At 46.1% G+C, this 21731-nt stretch overlaps 1 long non-coding RNA gene and 1 pseudogene across 1 annotated transcript; one reads left to right on the top strand and one right to left on the bottom strand.

The window, feature by feature from the left end:
• Window positions 1-1749: 1749 nt before the first annotated feature.
• LOC135561420 (uncharacterized) lies at window positions 1750-5277 on the bottom strand. Its single transcript, XR_010459422.1, has 2 exons — window positions 4790-5277; window positions 1750-2492 (listed from the first exon to the last, which is right to left on the bottom strand). It is a non-coding gene; the product is annotated as an uncharacterized LOC135561420 (long non-coding RNA).
• A 4689-nt stretch (window positions 5278-9966) lies between these two features.
• The window catches only part of LOC115144914 (transducin-like enhancer protein 4), a 97359-nt pseudogene continuing 85594 nt past the window's right edge, over window positions 9967-21731 (top strand).

Below are 21731 nucleotides of genomic sequence, written 5' to 3'. Positions count from 1 at the left end.
GCCAGCCGCACCAATGTGTCGGAGGAAACACCGTACACCTGGCGACCTGGTCAGCATGCACTGTGCCCGGCCCGCCACAGGAGTCGCTAATGCGCGATGAGACAAGGACAAGGATATGGCCAAACCCTCCCTAACCCAGACGACGCTGGGTCAATTGTGCGCCGCCCCATGGGCCTCCCGGTCGCGGCCGGCTGCGACAGAGCCTGGGCTCGAACCCAGAATCTCTGGTGGCACAGCTAGCACTGCGATGCAGTGCCTTAGACCATTATGCCAACCGGGTGGCCTACCTTGACTTTGTTGTCCTTAAGCCATTTTGCCACAACTTTGGAAGTATGCTTGGAGTCATTGTCCATTTGGAAGACCCATTTGCGACCAAGCTTTAACTTCCTGACTGATGTTGCCTCAATATATCCACATAATGTTACTATCTCATGATGCCATCTATTTTGTGAAGTGCACCAGTCCCTCCTGCAGCAAAGCACCCCACAACATGATGCTGCCACCCCCATGCTTCACGGTTGGGATGGTGTTCTTCGGTTGCAAGCCTCCCCCTTTTTCCTCCAAACATAACGATGGTCATTATGGTCAAACAGTTCTACTTTTGTTTCATCAGACCAGAGGACTGATGAAAAAGTATGATATTTGCCCCATGTGCAGATGCAAACCGTAGTCTGGCTTTTTTATGTCGGTTTTGGAGGAGTGGCTTCTTCCTTGCTGAGCGGCCTTTCAGGTTATGTCGATATAGGACTCGCTTTACTGTGGATATAGATACTTTTGTACTTGTTTCCTCCAGCATCTTCACAAGGTCCTTTGCTGTTGTTCTGGGATTGATTTGCACTTTTCGCACCAAAGTACGTTCATTTCCTTCCTGAGCGGAATGACGGCTGCGTGGTCCCATGGTGTTTATACTTGCGTACTATTGTTTGTACAGATGAACGCGGTACCTTCAGGCGTTTGGAACTTGTGGAGGTCTACAATTCTTTTTCTGAAGTCTTGGCTGATTTCTTTTGATTTTCCCATGATGTTAAGCAAACAGGCACTGAGTTTGAAGGTAGGTCTAGAAATGCATCCACAGGTACACCTCCAATTGACTGAAGACATCATTTTCTGGAATTTTCCAAGCTGTTTAAAGGCACAGTCAACTTAGTGTATGTAAACTTCTGACCCACTGGAATTGTGATACAGTAAATTATAAGTGAAATAATCGGTCTGTAAACAATTGTTGGGAAAATGACTTGTGTCATGCACAAAGTATATGTCCTAACCGACTTGCCAAAACTATAGTCTGTTAACAAGAAATGTGTGGTGGTTGAAAAACGAGTTTTATTGACTCCAACCTAAGTGTATGTAAACTTCCGACTTCAACTGTAGGGGGAGATCGCGAACGTCAGGTCTCCCCAGTATAAAAATGTGATGCATGAGGGTAGGTCACGTGCTAAATACTGCATTATATTTTCATATTTTACAATGTGTACAAGTTTGCTGTACATTCCTGATTTATACATGTGTGGGCATATGGTACCTGTTAGGGATTGAGGGGCTTTCTGGGATGTGCTTTGGTATATGATTGCTGTATATAAGAGTGTTAGCTAGCATGCACCGATGTAATGGTCACATAAGCTCACTGCTAACACAGTTGTTTTCATGCTACATATTTTACCATTGACAGCCATCAACATTATTAAGCCCTACACAACTAACGTGCTGTTTCCTATTTAATCACAGATAATAAATAACGCTCAAATCAAATCAAATCAAATCAAATTTATTTATATAGCCCTTCGTACATCAGCTGATATCTCAAAGTGCTGTACAGAAACCCAGCCTAAAACTGCAAACAGCAAACAATGCAGGTGTAAAAGCACGGTGGCTAGGAAAAACTCCCTAGAAAGGCCAAAACCTAGGAAGAAACCTAGAGAGGAACCAGGCTATGTGGGGTGGCCAGTCCTCTTCTGGCTGTGCCGGGTAGAGATTATAACAGAACATGACCAAGATGTTAAAATGTTCATAAATGACCAGCATGGTCGAATAATAATAAGGCAGAACAGTTGAAACTGGAGCAGCAGCACAGTCAGGTGGACTGGGGACAGCAAGGAGTCATCATGTCAGGTAGTCCTGGGGCACGGTCCTAGGGCTCAGGTCCTCCGAGAGAGAGAGAAAGAAAGAGAGAATTAGAGAGAGCATATGTGGGGTGGCCAGTCCTCTTCTGGCTGTGCCGGGTGGAGATTATAACAGAACGTGGCCAAGATGTTCAAATGTTCATAAATGACCAGCATGGTTGAATAATAGTAAGGCAGAACAGTTGAAACTGGAGCAGCAGCATGGCCAGGTGGACTGGGGACAGCAAGGAGTCATCATGTCAGGTAGTCCTGGGACATGGTCCTAGGGCCCAGGCCAGTTGAAACTGGAGCAGCAGCATGGCCAGGTGGACTGGGGACAGCAAGGAGTCATCATGTCAGGTAGTCCTGGGGCATGGTCCTAGGGCTCAGGTCCTCCGAGAGAGAGAAAGAAAGAGAGAAGGAGAGAATTAGAGAACGCACACTTAGATTCACACAGGACACCGAATAGGACAGGAGAAGTACTCCAGATATAACAAACTGACCCTAGCCCCCCGACACATAAACTAATGCAGCATAAATACTGGAGGCTGAGACAGGAGGGGTCAGGAGACACTGTGGCCCCATCCGAGGACACCCCCGGACAGGGCCAAACAGGAAGGATATAACCCCACCCACTTTGCCAAAGCACAGCCCCCACACCACTAGAGGGATATCTTCAACCACCAACTTACCATCCTGAGACAAGGCCGAGTATAGCCCACAAAGATCTCCGCCACGGCACAACCCAAGGGGGGGGCGCCAACCCAGACAGGCCGACCACAACAGTGAATCAACCACTGCTCAACTGAGACCACTGGCTTGAACTAAACACAACGCAATGAGATTAACATCTGTTACACTAGCAGGGCAGAAATTTGACGAACTAACTTGTTGGAAAGGTGGCATCCTATGATGGTGCCACGTTGAAAGTCACTGAGCAGCTCTTCAGTAAGGCCATTCTAATGCCAGTGGTTGTCTAAGGAGATTGCATGGCTGTGTGCTCGATTTTATACATCTGTCAGCAACGGGTGTGGCTGAAATAACCGAATCCACTAATTTGAAGGGGTTTTGTAATTAATTTGCATTTTATTGCATGACATAAGTATTTGATACATCAGAAAAGCAGAACTTAATATTTGGTACAGAAACCTTTGTTTGCAATTACAGAGATCATACGTTTCCTGTAGTTCTTGACCAGGTTTGCATACACTGCAGCAGGAAAAGCATCCCCAAAGAATGATGTTTCCACCTCCGTGCTTCACGGTTGGGATGGTGTTCTTGGGGTTGTACTCATCCATCTTCTTTCTCCAAACACGGCGAGTGGAGTTTAGACCAAAAAGCTCTATTTTTGTCTCATCGGACCACATGACCTTCTCCCATTCCTCCTCTGGATCATCCAGATGGTCATTGGCAAACTTCAGACGGGCCTGGACATGCGCTGGCTTGAGCAGGGGGACCTTGCGTGCGCTGCAGGATTTTAATCCATGACGGCGTAGTGTGTTACTAATGGTTTTCTTTGAGACTGTGGTCCCAGCTCATTGACCAGGTCCTGCCGTGTAGTTGTGGGCTGATCCCTCACCTTCCTCATGATCATTGATGCCCCACAAGGTGAGATCTTGCATGGAGCCCCAGACTGAGGGTGATTGACAGTCATCTTGAACTTCTTCCATTTTCTAATAATTGAGCCAACAGTTGTTACCTTCTCACCAAGCTGCTTGCCTATTGTCCTGTAGCCCATCCCAGCCTTTGTTCAGGTCTAAAATTTAACCCTGATGTCCTTACACAGCTCTCTGATCTTGGCCATTGTGGAGAGGTTGGAGTCTGTTTGATTGAGTGGGGACAGGTGTCTTTTATACAGGTAATGAGTTCAAACAGGTGCAGTTAATACAGGTAATGAATGGAGAACAGGAGGGATTCTTGAAGAAAAACTAACAGGTCTGTGAGAGCCAGAAATCTTACTGGTTGGTAGGTGATCAAATACTTATGTCATGCAATAAAATGCAAATGAATTACTTAAAAATCACACAATGTGATTTCCTAGATTGTTGTTGTAGATTCTGTCTCTCACAGTTGAAGTGTACCTATGATAAAAATTACAGACCTCTACATGCTTTGTAAGTAGGAAACACTGCCGATTTTGCAGGTTATCAAATACTTGTTCTCCCCACTGTATATACTGACCCTAACCATTTATATGTATATGCTGTATTCCAGTCATTGAAAACTGGTCACTTTAAGAATGTGTACATATAAAATACACCATTATATATGTGTGTATTGTGTTTTTTATTTGAATTGTATTACAGCACTGTTGGAGCTAGAAATGCAAGCATTTCGCTGCACCTACGATTTGACATACACACACATACATTTGTACATACAAGCTCAACTGTGCACCCCCATCTCCAAATCAAACAGGATATAAGTGGGATAAACCAAAATGGCAGTGTGACTGAGTAAGTCTCACACATGGCCCTGAGCGCACAGACAGGAAAGGGAATGTCCACATGAACACACCCAAATAGCCAAATGTTTTCACTACTAGGTCAGGAGAGGGCTAGGCCACAGTACTGGTAAAACACACGGACGCTATTCACATCATTTTCATTGGAACCGTTCTGTTTACCCAATGTCAACATCAAATCAAATGTTATTTGTCACATGCGCCGAATACAACAGGTAGACCTTACCGTGAAATGCTTACTGACAAGCCCTTAACCAACATCCAGCTTGTCCAGAGTTTCACATTTGAAGGACATTTTTTTTTTTTTCAACTGCCATTGTATTTTACTGAATGTATTTGTCCTATGAGGTTGAAACCTGCAAAAGTTGAATGTGTGCTACTGTGAACTAGGGAGTAACTGCTGTGTTCATAGCAGAGAGAACCTGTCTGGATCATGGGAGGTCACAGAACTATCATTATAGTGAAACGCCCTGCCAGACTGACTTTCACACATATGGGAGGGAAGGAGGCAACAAGTGAAGAGCAGACGGAGGGGGGTTGAGAGAGTGAAAGAGGAAGTGGGGGAGGTATAGAGGAGGTATAGAGGTATTATTTTTGAACTTCTGTGAGTGTAATGTTTACTGTTAATTTCTATTGTTTATTAACTACTTCACTTGCTTTGGCAATGTTAACATATGTTTCCCATGCCAATAAAGCCCTTGAATTTAATGTGTGTGTGTGTGTGTGTGTGTGTGTGTGTGTGTGTGTGTGTGTGTGTGTGTGTGTGTGTGTGTGTGTGTGTGTGTGTGTGTGTGTGTGTGTGAGAGAGAGAGAGAGAGAGAGAGATGGGGAGACGGGCACACAGAAAGTGAGTGATAAAAGAGACATGGGGTGATAGAGATGGAGAGAGCGAGGTAGAATGAGAAAAGTAAAGGGGATACCTAGTCAGTTGTACAACTGAATGCATTCAACCAAAATGTGGCTTCCGCATTTACCCCAACCCCTCTGAATCGGGGAGAGAGAGAGAGAGGTGAGTCACTGCTCTGAGGGTGATATAGGCAATGAGGTACAGGGCCAAAGGTGGTAAACACTTACTCATGGAATAAGCTTCATCTATCAGAGCGATCAAAGCTTACTTAGTGTGTTTATGTTGGTGTGTATGTGTTTGTGTGTGTGTGTGTGAGTGCATGCATGTGTGTGCAGCAGATAACACAGTCATAGACAGAGACAGAGTGACAACACTGTTTCAAACGGAGAGGCTTTCAAAGCAGACAGCTGGAGCGAGTTCAAAGCTCTGGGTTCTGAGACCTCTGCATTGCTTTACAGTAACATGTTATAGAAATACAGACTCCAGAGTGCTGCATCAACAAACATTAGTCTCTGCAACTAATCTGTAGGTTGCAGATGCAAAAAAACTATAGTAGAGAGACTCCTCTGTCTTAAATCTTGACAGAATAAGAAATACACACACACATCATATTCTGTCCATGGCATGGAATGGTCTCATCTGAAGATACTGTAAACAGAATAATTCCAGCTTTGAAATGAACATAAGGGTCTCCTTCAAAACATTTCTCATCTTTTATTCGGACTGCGGACACGACCCGCTCAGCTTGAATACAGCAGTAGGAATAGAAGAATTGAAATTAACGGCAGAATTTACTGAGCATGTATGTAGCGTGACTGACAGCGGGAGTCGGCGAAGGCATGTATGTGTGTTTGTGCAGAATAATTGGAACTTTAATGCCCACAACCCTCACAGGCTCCCGAGTGTTGCAGCGGTCTGTGGCACTGCATCTCAGTGCTAGAGGCGTCACTACAGAACCTGGTTTGATCCCAGGCTGTATCATAACCAGGCCGTGATCGGGAGTCCCATAGGGCGGCGCACAATTGTTACAGCGTCGTCCAGGTTAGGGGAGGGTTTGGCCGGGGTAGGCCGTGATTGTAAAATGCGATTCTTTTCTTAACTGACTTGCCTACTTAAATAAAGGTTAAATAAAAAATAAATGTAAACTCCCTCTCCACTGCCCACAGCCAGTCATTTGGCATCCAAGCCATGATTGGTCAGACTTTTCGAACGATGTCAAGACCCAACGTGGGACAAAGTGGTGCCTATTGGCTAAAGCAGGCAGCACGCTTGACCAATCAGAGAGCGATTACACAGTTCGACAGTGGCAAGCTTTTAAGGTGGTCCTGAAGTATTACGGTATGTACTCGTTTCCTCAAATTGAATCATCCCAGAGGGTGTCATGCCTCGACGATAATGTTGGTCTGTCTCGTCACAGTTATCTTTACACCTAGGGCTGCTCTTTTAATCTTATATCTGTTTAGGCTGGTTATTTTTTCGTCTTTGATTGAGTGAACTTATTTCATGGCGCATACTGTAGATAACAAACTACATGTGTGAATTTTGAAAGAAAAGCAGGGATTGTCTAGGCTTATACTTTCAACTGTCCTCAACGAATGCAAATATGATTGCAATCTGATACAGTATCGCCCACGGCGTGCACGTCTATAGAAATATAATAATGTTGCTGCGCTGTTGACTAAAGGTAGGTTATGATGTCATTATGCACCCTGTGGTCACAGGTATGTTCGAGCCCTCCTGAGCCCTCCTGAGCCCTCCTGAGCCCTCCTGAGCCCTCCTGAGAGGTGAGATTGATGCAGAATTTAGTCATTAGGAAGATGCCATGAAATTACTATAACAATTGCTTTTATAGGCCAATCCTGCATGCAGGTAGTCTGATTAATTAGGCTGTAATACACAATAATTGGTATATACAACCTGAAACTAATGCCTGCAAAATTGTGTAAATGTTCCTTACAAGCCAGACTATTTAATACAATTACAGTTCAAGTTACTCACCGATTCTGTGTGGTTTGTCTTTCAGCTGCTCGAGATTTTTTACTAAATATCCACAGATGGGTAGTCAAATTGTTTACCCAACCTTTTAGAGAGCTGGTAGAAATATGGCTTGGCACTGAGGTAAAATTATTTTATGTTGGATAGATTGAAATCCGAAAAAGTGTTGATTGTTCTCCACCCCCCCCCCCCCCCCCCCCCATTCAGAATATACCATTTTCATTGGCATTGCATGCTGGGTTCAATAGCTATTTACGAGAGATTATCCAGTATAAAACGAATCTTACCTCGGCGCCTAACTGAACCATATACCTCTAATAGCTCTCTAAAAGTTGGTTAAACAATACTTACTGTGGATATTCAGTCTCATTTCGAGCAGCTGAAGGACAAACCGCACAGACAACCGGTAGAGTAAGTTTAAATGTAATTTTATTCAACATTCTGGCCTGTCAGGAACATTTAGATGATTTTGCAGGTATTTGTTTCAGGCTGTATATGCCCATGAATTGTGTATTACAGCCTGACTACTCAGACTAGTATTCAGGTAGACTACTTATACAGTAAGGATTTTCATGTATTTGTTTTGTGTCTATAGATCATCAATCAAGTTCATACAGTATGGTAAGATATGAATAAGAATATAATATGCAAATATGACTTGCTTAAGTAGATTATACAGTGCAAGAGTGGGTAGGGGGGTCAATGGAGGAGGGTTTATTGATTGTTATTCTCAAACTGGACAGTTTTATCTCAATCTCTTCATTCAAAGACTCAATCATGGACACTCTTCCTGACAGTTGTGGCTGCTTTGTGTGATGTATTGTTGTCTCTACCTTCTTTCCCTTTGTGCTGTTGTCTGTGCCCAATAATGTTTGTACCCTGTTTTGTGCTGCTACCGTGTTGTTGTCATGTTGTGTTGCTACCATGCTGTGTTGTCATCTTGGGTCTCTCATGATGTAGTGTTGTGTTGTCTCTCTTGTCATGGTGTGTGTTTTGTCCTATATTTTTATCAAATCTATTTTTAATCCCAGCCTCAATCCCCGCAGTAGGCCTTTTCCCTTTTGGTAGGCTGTCATTGTAAATAAGAATTTGTTATTAACTGACTTACCTAGTTAATTAAATAAAGGTTAAACAAAAAATAAATTAAATTGAAGTCGGATAAGGGCCATATCGACTTGACTATGGAGAATCACAAACACTGGTCAAAAACACTGGTACCACCTACAATAGCTGACCACCATACTGAGTGACCACTATACTTAGGTGTTCTCAGGTACATCTCAAGGTGCCTGTGTAGACATGAACACAGTCATCCATATTTAGCCAGCACCCAGCCCTGTTTATCCAGCACCACCCAGACAGCCATGCGTAGACTAGACAGCCCATCAGCCTATCAGCCCTGAACCCTGTGGTCCCGATCAGCTCTCCCAGGGAAACAGACTCAGAGTCATGTGAATAATTACCTGCCTAATCCCTGCAATTAGATAACTATGATTAGTGCAATCCCCTACCTGCCTGAGCGGAGGGTGAGGGAATACTTACCTCAGGGAGAGGAGGGAGGGAGAGAAATATCTAGAGGGAGGGGGGGGGGCAAATGAGTTGTGGATGATGAAACGTGTGAGATGAAGAGATGGATGGATAAAGAATGAAAGAAGGAAGTGAGGGTTAGTTAGGGATATGAATAACTCCAGTTACTGACTGTAAGAGAGAAGGACTGATGTGCAGCACAGTTAGGTCCAGGTGTGTGTAATAACCTGTTATTGTGAGCTTTAGTGGACCAAATGCCTTAGTTACTGTAAACTTTTGTTCTGTAAAAATGGAAAGAGCTTTACTTGTTACTAGGTTACCTCTTTTTCAAGATGCTGTAAGAGGGCGTGTCTGTCTGTGTGTTCTTTCCTGGGAAGAGACTTGGAAGCGATGAGAGGGGGATGTTCAATCATAAGGGATTTAATTCCTGGTTGATCAAGTTCAACAGTGAAGCCGCCCTCTGTAAACTCATCAAGCCTATAGGCAAACAGTGGGAGTACAGACTTACGGCTTTAAATAACAATCTGGGCAGAAATGACCGCTACATTATTAGTATGTCTTGAGACCTTTTTCAACATTGCATCCTTTTCGGAGGATACATTTATGTACTGGAAGTACTATTTTCTTCTTGACGTTCAAATAAATACAGGGGTATCTGTGAAATCCCTCTCTCTCTCTCTGTGTGTCGTCAGTGTGTGTGCGTGTATGAACTAGAATACTGACATACCTTTCATCTCTTCAGAATGACTAATTATGCGTTTGTGTGTTTTTTTTGTGTTTGTGTGAGGGGTTCGTTTACGAGTGTGTGTGCACTCGTATCTATACCGATAGTGTGTAAGGATGTGTCTTTCTGTTTGCGCCTGTCTCTTTGTGCATGGCTGATTGCTTTGTCCATCTGACTACAATTGAAAGGGGATCTCTATCTATCTCCGTGTCGGTGTGTCTCTATCTCAGCCGCTCCACCTTAAGGGGAGCTTTAGCAGGCTGTCTTGTTTATGTTGAAGCCAACAGGCACAATATATTACAGTCCAGGGCTCCCTGCTGAAAATCCTACTGGATCTCCTAGTGACCTGCTGTTCTTTCCTGCTTTCCTGTTTCAAAAAAAAGTATTATTTAGATTAAAAGCAAAGCTCGCTCTCTGTCATAGTTTTTCTCCCTCTTTTTTCAATTTTGTATTCCAACAGACAACTCAACCCTTCAGTTTAAGGTTCTGTTCTCTCCTATGAGAAGAAGAGGGACTGGAGGTACTGTAGATTATAGGTGAATTTGAATGGAGGAGTGTAGTGTTTGTATCTTGTTGGAGGGGTTGGTGAAGGGACAGGAAAGGGGGTGTACTTGGGTGTAACGCTCAAGCTTCACTGCCATGTCAGTGCCTATGGACTCCAACTGATTACAGAGCGAGAGAGGCGGAGAGAGGAAAAGAGAAACGAGTGAGACTTTGGTTACACCGAGGAAACGGGAAGAAGGAAAAGGAGCCAAAGTGTTAGTGGGGGGATTTGTTTTACCGTGAGAGCTGTTTAACGGACGCACTGACAGAGCTCTCCCACGGACGCACTGACAGAGCTCTCCCACGGACGCACTGACAGAGCTCTCCCACGGACGCACTGACAGAGCTCTCCCAGCTGTGTCGACAGGCTCCGTGTCGGACAGGGACAGACAGAGCAGAGCTGAACGGAAAGAAGAGAAGAGAGCAGGACTGGGCAGGAGGGAGGACTGCTCTCTCCAACCTTGCCTGAGACCAGACTAAAGCAGGCAGAAAGATCTGGACTGGGCTGTGTTCCTGGTGGGGGGCAGAGGAGTGGAGGGTCAGGGGACAGGCTCTGACCTGATAATCAAACAGACTGAACATCTCTCCTGGGACCATGTACCCTCAGGGCAGGCATCCGGTAAGTCGCTCCTCTTTTTCTCTTTATCTGACTACTGCTCAGGGACAGAGATTGAGACAGGGACTACACTGAGAGGACAGAGATAGACAGGAACTACACTGAGAGGAAAGAGATAGAGACAGGGACTACACTGAGAGGACAGAGATAGAGACAAGGACTACACTGAGAGGACAGAGATTGAGACAGGGAGTACACTGAGAGGACAGAGATAGACAGGGACTACACTGAGAGGACAGAGATAGACAGGGACTACACTGAGAGGACAGAGATAGACAGGGACTACACTGAGAGGACAGAGATTGAGACAGGGACTACACTGAGAGGACAGAGATAGACAGGGACTACACTGAGAGGACAGAGATTGAGACAGGGAGTACACTGAGAGGACAGAGATAGACAGGGACTACACTGAGAGGACAGAGATAGACAGGGACTACACTGAGAGGACAGAGATAGACAGGGACTACACTGAGAGGACAGAGACATGGAACAGTTAAGGTGTATGAAGAGAGTCCCTCTAACACACACACACACACACACACACACACACACACACACACACACACACACACACACACACACACACACACACACACACACACACGTGAAGTGAGAGTCAGCTATGCCACCCACACAACTACCTTTCAACTACCTCTCAACAGCCCCTGGGTGCAGCTGACAGGGGAAAGACAGGGGTGTGTGTGTGTGGTTTTACTGTCCTTGTGGGAACACTTCGCCAGTCCTCACACGGAAAAGGGCCTATTTTAGGCTTAGGGGTTAGAATTAGGGTGAGATTTGGGGTTAAGGTTAGGGTTGAGGTTGAGGTTAAAGTTAAGAAAAATCGAATTTTGAATGGGAATCAATTGTTTGGATAGTAAAACAAACACTTGTGTGTGTGCGCGCTCTGTGTTGTATCTGTGTTTATGTGTCCAGGGATAGTGTGTTAGAAGGCAGTGGAAGGTATTCCCTTCAGTCCCCTCTCCCCCTACCACCCTCCTCTCATTATTTACTAAACTACAGTGTTAGGAACTGAAGAATGAAGCTGGAAGAAAGGATGGGTTTGACCATACATGCGAGAGAGTCGGATGGAGAGAAACAAGGTGTAGTTATATATATATTTTTATTATTATTATTTGTTTTTTTACTACCCCCTTTTCTCCCCAATTTTCGATCTTGTCTCATCGCTGCAACTCCCCAACGGGCTCGGGAGAGGCGACGGTGGAGTCATGTGTCCACCAAAACATGACCTGCCTAACCCCGCTCCTTATTAACACCCGCCAGCCACACCAATGTGTTGGAGTAAAACACTGGTCAACTGGAAACCGGAGTCAGCCTGCAGGAACCCGGCGCGCCACAAGGAGTCGCTAGGGGCGGCAGGGTAGCCTAGTGGTTAGAGCGTTGGATTATTAACCGGAAGGTTGCAAGTTCAAACCCCCGAGCTGACAAGGTACAAATCTGTCGTTCTGCCCCTGAACAGGCAGTTAACCCACTGTTCCTAGGCCGTCATTGAAAATAAGAATTTGTTCTTAACTGACTTGCCTAGTTAAATAAAGGTAAAATAAAAAAATAAAAATAAAAATCGCAATGAGTCAAGTAAAGCCCCACCGGCCAAATCCTCCCCTAACCTGGACGACGCTGGGCCAATTGTGCACCGTCCTATGGGACTCCCGGCTTCGGCCGGTTGTGGCACAGCCCAGAATGAACCGGGTCTGTAGTAATGCATTTAGCATTGGGATGCAGTGCCTTAAACCGCTGGGCCACTCGGGAGGTCGAGGTCTAGTTTCTATAGTCAGATTTGTTGTCCATGTCTTTGTATCTGGTGTAAATGGGTCAGTGATCACTTAGCTTTCAGCCTGCAATCACAGAGAATTATAGGTGACATTTTCAGAAGAGGGGGCATGTGAAATCAATTATATGTACAGAAAGATTGCAAATCAGTGGAATAGAAGGAAGCAAGATTGAGAGAGAACCAAGGCATTGTGAATTAGAAATGGAAATGAGTAGGAGATCACACTGGAAAAAGGACTATAGTCCAGTCACAGTTCAGAGCTTTTGTTCAGAGTTGTACAGTGTTTGTGATAAAGTTCGGTCCCAGATTGAGCCAACCTTAACAGATCAATACATACTGCTGCTGCCAGTGTAATGGGATCTACAGCACAGAGTGAGGATGCAAGGAACGTGTGCACGCGTGTGAGCTTGAGAGAGAACGAGGAAAAGAGGGTGACTGTGTAGACCCTGTACCTATTACTGTCAAGAGACTAGTTTCTTTGTGTCTCATTTTCCAAAGGTAGTCATGTTTTGTGTGTATCCCAAGCCTCCTCTTGTTATACTATTAATATCCTATGAATTAATGTCTTCTTTTGTATCAAATGAACATATCAATGTCCACATCATTTAAACGTCAGACTCACTGGACTTGACTAGCGGTATCTGTATAAATCCTGTATGCACCATCCGAGACAATATAAAGAGGAGGAAGGGCCTCTATCTCCCCTGTCACTCACAATGTCACTGGCCTTTTGAAATGACAAGTAACTGAAAACATAAACCACATAGACATGGCAACAGCACTGTGTTGTGTTGACTCCTGGAGCAGAACAGAGACATTGTTATCTGTTCAGTGGTCCTCCTAAAGGGTTCAACCCAGGGCTGATTTACAAGGCAAACAGAAACATAATTGGTTCCACTGGATTCTTGTGGCTAGTGTTATCTGACGTGAGGGACTGCTCTGTGAACTAGGGTTGGGTGATGTCAGTCTTTGTCACGTGATTATGTACTCATGAAACATTGTGATATACCATGGTATAGCCCGCTATTGTTCCCCCCCCCCCCCCCGAAACAAGTTTTTAAAAGATCCCACCGTGAGCTTGCATGCTATGAGAGGGATGAGATAAAGCCCCACATTGACAAAATATATTTAGTGGATCTGTGGCACGAAAGAAGTGTGTGTGTGTGTGTGTGTGTGTGTGTGTGTGTGTGTGTGTGTGTGTGTGTGTGTGTGTGTGTGTGTGTGTGTGTGTGTGTGTGTGTGTGTGTGTGTGTGTGTGTGTGTGTGTGTGTGTGTGTGTGTGTGTGTGTGGACATGTCTGTGTGTGCCGAAGCGTGCAGGTAGAGCGAGTGACACAGTCAAAGAGCCTCGCTGGCTGTGCATCGTGCAATCATCATGGGCTGCAGACAGAGCAAGCTACTCTGCTGTCCTCAGAACTGGATAATTATAAACTGATTTGCATTTTTACCTAATCCTCTCTTATTAGGCTACTAGTCCTTGAAGGTAGGTTGACATTGCTAGAGTAATATGAAAATAGGGCCAGGACAACTAGGTTACAAGTCATTTTATTTCATGTTTAGATTTTTTCATGTTGGTATTGTTTGCTCAATGTCACTTATTTGTCATTTTAGAATAAAGTTGTGATTGAAAATAGCATAGACTCTGACTTTCATAATTGTTCCCATTTTAAATGCAACAAATTTAGGACATTAAACACAGAATATTTGTGAAATACTTTCATAATTGAATTTGTCTTAATGCTTTTATGTTATTTAAATGATTAGGATTAGGCTTTTGGCATTTAAGAAAGAAACATTTGCGGTCTTGCATCAATGCCAGGATAGCCTGGATAAAGGAGGAGGGTTGGAATTGTGACAAGAATCGACAGAAGAAAGTTCATTTGTAGTTCTAAACATATTTAGGGTGTTTTTTACTCACTTTTTGTCTCTCCCACGACTTTATTCCTCTCTCCTACAGCGTCCATCACAGTTACGTGTACATGGCCAAGTAAGCAAATTAGGCGATGACGTCATTTAGCGACTTCTAGCAACTTTTAGGACAGCCAATCGCTACTTTCCTGACTGAGGAGTTGGCAACACTGAAGCTGTGTTATCTAGTGGAAACCGGGGAAGGGGCCAATGTAGAAATCATTGTCATTTCCTGGTTGCTAAAAATCTACAGAGTTTGTTAAATTTCAGTTTCCGTGAGGAAAAAAAGCACTAAATAGTGTGGGGAATCATTGTACCATCTAAATCACTGTGAAATATCTTTTCAATAACTAAAAAGGTTGTTTTTACATCTGTTTTAATAAAACTGGTGGACGAAACCGAAAGTATTAACTGAAGCGTGAGTCTCCACCATGTTATGGTGAAATGGGATGCGGGGGAGATTTGTTTTGAATGCGGCCTTGTGTTCTTGCAATTCACATATCTTACACATGGGGGAGAATTCTATATGTAGCAACTTTTAAAACATTCTGAGAGATTCATTGTTTGACCATGGAATCATGATCATCCACTACTGGAGAGAGAGAGGACAAACTTGAACATATGTCTACATTTTTCTCTTGCACTCTGTAAATATAATATATGAATTGAATTGGGCCATAGGAATATAGACAATGTAATCAGACTGTCACCCATGCACTGCCCTGCTGCATGACGCCACTCTTCTCTTTATGGCGTGAGGCTAGTCAAATTGAAATGTATCGTCTGTCACATCACAATGTCGTCACCATTGGCGATGGCTGTCAATCATCCTCACTAGACGATACTATCGTAATATCGCCCACCCTACTGTGAATCTCCACCCGCCCAGGCCAAGAACAATAAAACCAGGCTGTGAATGTCACGCCCAGAGTTTCCGCAGTTACCAAACACACATTTCCAACCGCCGCAGCAAGAGCCATGGGAGGCAGACCTGAGAGTGGACAGATGGTGGGATGGACACTGTCCTTATCTACATAGACAGAGTAGGTAGCACACGACCACTGCTACCCCCCTAATGAGTTTAAAGTTAGTGGTATGGTAGGTCATCTGTTAATCTTTGTGTTAAAGCTGAAGTCTACTTTGAGGTCTGTGAAACACTAGCTGATTCTCAGTGCATCCACTGACTAGACCACTCTGTCTTTACCTGTAGGGACGCACAGCATGGACTGAAATGAACATGGCATTACACGATGTTGAACACAGAGGGAATCCTTGTTGTTTACATATTGTTGTTGGTGCAGTTGAGTTTTTTTGTTTGTTGGATGGAGCAGGCTTCGGTGGTGGACATTAGCTCCTGCACACTTAGTCTGAGTGTGTGTGTGTTGACTGAACGACCCCCCTCCAGAGACTGTTGTGATAGTTGTCTGGAGAGAGTTGATCTGGCCCTGGACTGATCCTGATCTCATGGAAGTAGACTCACACAGGAGGGGACTTACCGCAGGCAGACAGGGACACGGGTCCGGTGTGTGTGTACGGCAGAGAGCTGGCTACTAACTTCTCACCAGGGTGCCAATGTTACAGCTGTGTGTGTGTGTGTGTGTGTGTGTGTGTGTGTGTGTGTGTGTGTGTGTGTGTGTGTGTGTGTGTGTGTGTGTGTGTGTGTGTGTGTGTGTGTGTGTGTGTGTGTGTGTGTGCAACTCTACATTCTGTTCTCTGGCAGAGCTGGGATAGCAGCAGAACAGTTCATACTCCTCGTGACTATTCAGAATCGGCAGAGAGTAGATTTTCACAAACTGTGCTTTTCAAGTATTAGTAATCTCTCATCTGCCTAGTAAATCTAGTCTTAAGTCTGGCCTCTGTGTTCCACCTCCTGCCCATTAGGCCCATATTAATACTCTAGCTTGGGGCTGTGTGTACTGGGTCTGGTCTCACTTCTCTGCATCTCTCAGGGTAACACTTTGTTTTTACAGCCAAGTAAACAAACCAACGCCAAATATCTGGCTGCACAAATCACATATGTTCCCTTAATTAGGTTAGGGTGAGTGGTGGTGTGCGTGCCTTAGCTCTCTCTTGCTTTTAGGTTGTTTTCCTCTGGATACATCTGTATTGTGGAGCTTGTTGTTCTGTTCGCACCTCAGAATTTTAATGAAATACAGGTATGTCATGGATATTTTCTGGCAGATGTAACCATCATCTCTATCTATACTGTTACCTGTTTACATTTCTGATAACAAGCTGGTTCTTATGAAGTCAAGTATGAACACATCAATCCAAATGAACTGTGCTCTCCAATCCTAACGCTCATTCTCCCCTCAGTCAAAGCCTTTGTTGCTTTTTTATAAAAAGAGCTGATCTGACCAAATTTTGGATCCACTCCATGCCCTCTTTCCACTGCCAATCCCTCCATTTCTAATCCAGTATTGTATAGCAGTGGCTTTTGCTTCTCACCACAATGTCCAAGAGGAGAGAGGGGGACAGAAGAGATGGAGACATCAGACCGAGAGGAGAGAGGAGGACAGAAGAGATGGAGACATCAGACCGAGAGGAGAAAGGAGGACAGAAGAGATGGAGACACCAGACTGAGAGGAGAGAGGGGGACAGAAGAGATGGAGACATCAGACCGAGAGGAGAGAGGGAGACAGAAGATATGGAGACATCAGACCGAGAGGAGAGAAGGAGACAGAAGATATGGAGACATCAGACCGAGAGGAGAGAGGAGGACAGAAGAGATGGAGACACCAGACTGAGAGGAGAGAGGGGGACAGAAGAGATGGAGACATCAGACCGAGAGGAGAGAGGAGGACAGAAGAGATGGAGACATCAGACCGAGAGGAGAGAGGGAGACAGAAGATATGGAGACATCAGACCGAGAGGAGAGAGGAGGACAGAAGAGATGGAGACATCAGACCGAGAGGAGAGAGGAGGACAGAAGAGATGGAGACACCAGACCGAGAGGAGAGAGGGGGACAGAAGAGATGGAGACATCAGACCGAGAAGAGAAAGGAGGACAGAAGAGATGGAGACACCAGACTGAGAGGAGAGAGGGGGACAGAAGAGATGGAGACATCAGACCGAGAGGAGAGAGGGAGACAGAAGATATGGAGACATCAGACCGAGAGGAGAGAGGAGGACAGAAGAGATGGAGACATCAGACCGAGAGGAGAGAGGGGGACAGAAGAGATGGAGACATCAGACCGAGAGGAGAGAGGGGGACAGAAGAGATGGAGAATTCAGACCGAGAGGAAAGAGGAGGACAGAAGAGATGGAGACACCAGACTGAGAGGAGAGAGGGGGACAGAAGAGATGGAGACATCAGACCGAGAGGAGAGAGGAGGACAGAAGAGATGGAGACACCAGACTGAGAGGAGAGAGGGGGACAGAAGATATGGAGACATCAGACCGAGAGGAGAGAGGAGGGCAGAAGAGATGGAGACATCAGACCGAGAGGAGAGAGGGGGACAGAAGAGATGGCGACACCAGACCGAGAGGAGAGAGGGGGAAAGAAGAGATGGAGACATCAGACCGAGAGGAGAAAGAAGGACAGAAGAGATGGAGACACCAGACTGAGAGGAGAGAGGGGGACAGAAGAGATGGTGACATCAGACCGAGAGGAGAGAGGGAGACAGAAGATATGGAGACATCAGACCGAGAGGAGAGAGGAGGACAGAAGAGATGGAGACATCAGACCGAGAGGAGAGAGGGGGACAGAAGAGATGGAGACATCAGACCGAGAGGAGAGAGGAGGATAGAAGAGATGGAGACATCAGACCGAGAGGAGAGAGGGAGACAGAAGATATGGAGACATCAGACCCGAGAGGAGAGAGGAGGACAGAAGAGATGGAGACATCAGACCGAGAGGAGAGAGGGGGACAGAAGAGATGGAGACATCAGACCGAGAGGAGAGAGGAGGACAGAAGAGATGGAGACATCAGACCGAGAGGAGAGAGGAGGACAGAAGAGATGGAGACATCAGACCGAGAGGAGAGAGGGGGACAGAAGAGATGGAGACATCAGACCGAGAGGAGAGAGGGGGACAGAAGAGATGGAGACATCAGACCGAGAGGAGAGAGGGGGACAGAAGAGATGGAGACACCAGACTGAGAGGAGAGAGGAGGACAGAAGAGATGGAGACATCAGACCGAGAGGAGAGAGGAGGACAGAAGAGATGGAGACACCAGACTGAGAGGAGAGAGGAGGACACCCAGAGGAGAGGAGAAAGAGTGGAGGGAAAAATAAAAAGAGAGAACAGGAGTGATGTGGAGGACACACCCACCCACACACACAAACAAACATACACACACGTCCCCTACACCCAAGATCACATTAACACTTCCCTTCTACACTTGGTACTCTTCAACTATTCATGTGCCTTTACCCTAAATATTTCACCAGCAAATTATTATTTCATGCCCCTCTGAACATCTCTCTCCCCAGCCTGTCTGAAACAGAGAGACAGAGAGTGAGTGAGAAAGACAGAGAGAGAGCAAGAGAGGGAGATGGAAAGAGAAAGATTGAGGGAGAGTGAGCGGGCGGGGTGGCAGAACAGAAAGTGTGCCACAGAGCAGACAGACGCTCTGCAGTCCCGATCAGTCCCAGACCCACATCTGTTTCAGCCCAGAAACAGCGGCCTAAATCAAATGTTTCCCCCAGTGATTGATGGACAGATTAGGGAGGGTGATGAGAGGACGGATGGAGGGAGGGCTGTGGCCCTGCTGCTGGCTCTGTACTGTTATGTGATCTCCTATGTAATGTTATGTCTCTCCCCTCGCCCCCCCCCCGACCCCCCTACCCATGGATAATCCTTCTAAATTCTCGGCTCAACTTGCTCCAGTTCCAGCTCCTCTAAATTGTGATTGAATGCTGGCCTGTCTGTCTACCTCCTCCCTCCTCTCCTAGATTAACCGGATCTGTTTGGTGTTTCAGGATCCCCCATGCTGTCTGACACCACCAGGGCCCAACTGAGCCACACTGAGAGAGAGGAGACTCCCCCTCACTCCCCCCACTCCCCCAGGATGCTCTGAGACCAGAACACGCTGGGTCTGTGGTTATATCACTCACAACCTGACCCATACAGAAAACCCGTCTGCATTAAGGAATGTGTTATTGTGAGTGTTGATGTCAAATGGACAGTAGTCGGTCTGGAATGTAGTCTGTGGTGGTCCACTGTCTAGTGGTCAGAGGATTTGTTAGGCCATCTCTTCTCTACTGCAGTCTATCCCCCTCCCTTCCCCCGCCCCTGTGTGTGTGTCAGACCAGTGTGGTATGAATGAAGGTCAGTGGGGCCCTGTCGGCAGCCGCCCCTCCCCCACCGGGGTTGTGTACTGAGTTGAGGCCGTCGGTCCAGGAAACCGCCACAACACTAGGCACAAACTGAGCTGCACAACCCGCAGCTTAATTACTGGAAAGCCCAAAGAGTGTCTGACCTCCACCATTAGCCTAATTGAAATTTAATTGAATTTCCTTGTCTAGACTAATTAAGCTCCTACTGAAACCTGCAATCTTTTAGCCGCCTAGTTAGCCTCTGGACAGACAGGATTCGCACCCTATTCTGTGGAAAGAAAGCGTGAGGAAAAAGGGGGAGAGAAGTTAGAGGGTAAAGAGGTGGAGCGGAAAAGGGCAAAGGGGAGAGGTCTGGTATTGTCTCTCAGGGGTGGGGGTGGTGAGATGGAGTGAGAGAGAGATGGACAGATAGAGTTGTGCAGACTAAAGTCCGGTCAGGGCGTGTGAGGTGAAGTATTACAAGCATTTCGCTACACCTGCAATAACATCTGCTAAATGTGACAAATACAATTTGTTTTGATTTGAAGCAGCCTATGCCACTGATCTGGAGCATGTGGTTGAATAACACTGACATGCATTATCTTTTTAGCCTCAGTTGTGTGCATGCATTTGTGTGTGCGTGTGTCCCAGGCTTTTTCTGCGTAGCCCCCATTTAGCACAAGGGCTTGTTGCGTGTCAGCTCAGCACGCGTGTGTGTACGCACCTGTTTGTATGTTTCAGTAGTATGTTCCTCCTTCACGACACTTCCATCCCCTCAGCTATAAAGTGCCCAAGAAAGGGAATGGAACTGAACTAAATGATTACCGACCCATAGCACTCACCCCCGTCACCGTGTGGTGCTTTGAGAGGCTCGGCAATGACCACATCACCTCCTCCCTCCCTGACACACTCGACCATCTCCAATTCACCTACCGCCCAGACAGATCCACGGACGACGCAATCGCCATTTCACTGCACACTACCCTCACCCACCTGGAGAAAAGGAATGCATATGTGAGGACATTGTTCATCGAGGTGCCCTTTAAGCTCACGGCCCTGGGACTGAACTCCCTATGCATCTGGGTCCTGACGCGCCACCCCCAGATGGTGAATGTATGCAACATTAACTCCTCCACACTGATCCTCAACGTGGGGGCCCCACAAGGTTGCGTCCTATGTCCCCTCCTGTACTCCCTGTATACCCACAACTGCGTGGCCTCACACAGGTCGAACTCCATCATCAAGTTTGCTGATGACTCGACAGTAGTAGGCCTGATTATCAGCAATGACGAGACGGCCTACAGGGAGGCGGTAGGCACTCTGACGGCTTGGTGCCAGGTATACAACCCTCGCTCAACGTCAGCAAAACAAAGGGGCTGATTGTGGACGTCAGGAAGAACCAGGCTGGGCACATCCCGATCCTCATCAATAGCAGCCCTGCCATGGAGACGGTCAAAAGTTTCAAGTTCAGGATGCTGAAGAAATTTGACCTGTCTCCGAGGGCCCTCAGTGTTCTACAGGCGCACCATCAAGAGCATACTGTTAAGCTGCAACACAACTCCACCGCCGCTAACCATAAGGTGCTACAGAAGGTGAAACGCTCAGCCGAACGCACCAATGGGTGCACACTGCCTCCCTTCCAGGGCACCTTCAACACCAGGTGTCGTAGGAAGGCCAAGAAGATAATCAGGGACCCGATTCACCCAAGCCACAGACTGTTCATCCCACTTCCATAACTCAGACACAGGCAGTGCAGGAGCATCATGGCAAAAACGGAAAGACTGGCCAATAACTTCTACCCCCAGACCATCAGGCTGCTGAATAGCCACCACTAGTCAGCTACCTAGTCCCCCCCCCCCACCACCATCTACCCGGTTATATTGCCCTGCCTAGAAAACAACATACCTGCTGTGTTTGTGTTCCCCCAACTACACAGCGAGGGGAACAACACCTAAAGT

Source organism: Oncorhynchus nerka, linkage group LG17 (assembly GCF_034236695.1).
Source record: "Oncorhynchus nerka isolate Pitt River linkage group LG17, Oner_Uvic_2.0, whole genome shotgun sequence".
Classification (NCBI taxonomy): Eukaryota; Metazoa; Chordata; class Actinopteri; order Salmoniformes; family Salmonidae; genus Oncorhynchus; species Oncorhynchus nerka.
Note: the sequence above shows the minus strand (reverse complement) of the source record. Positions and strands in the feature narration are given on the sequence as shown.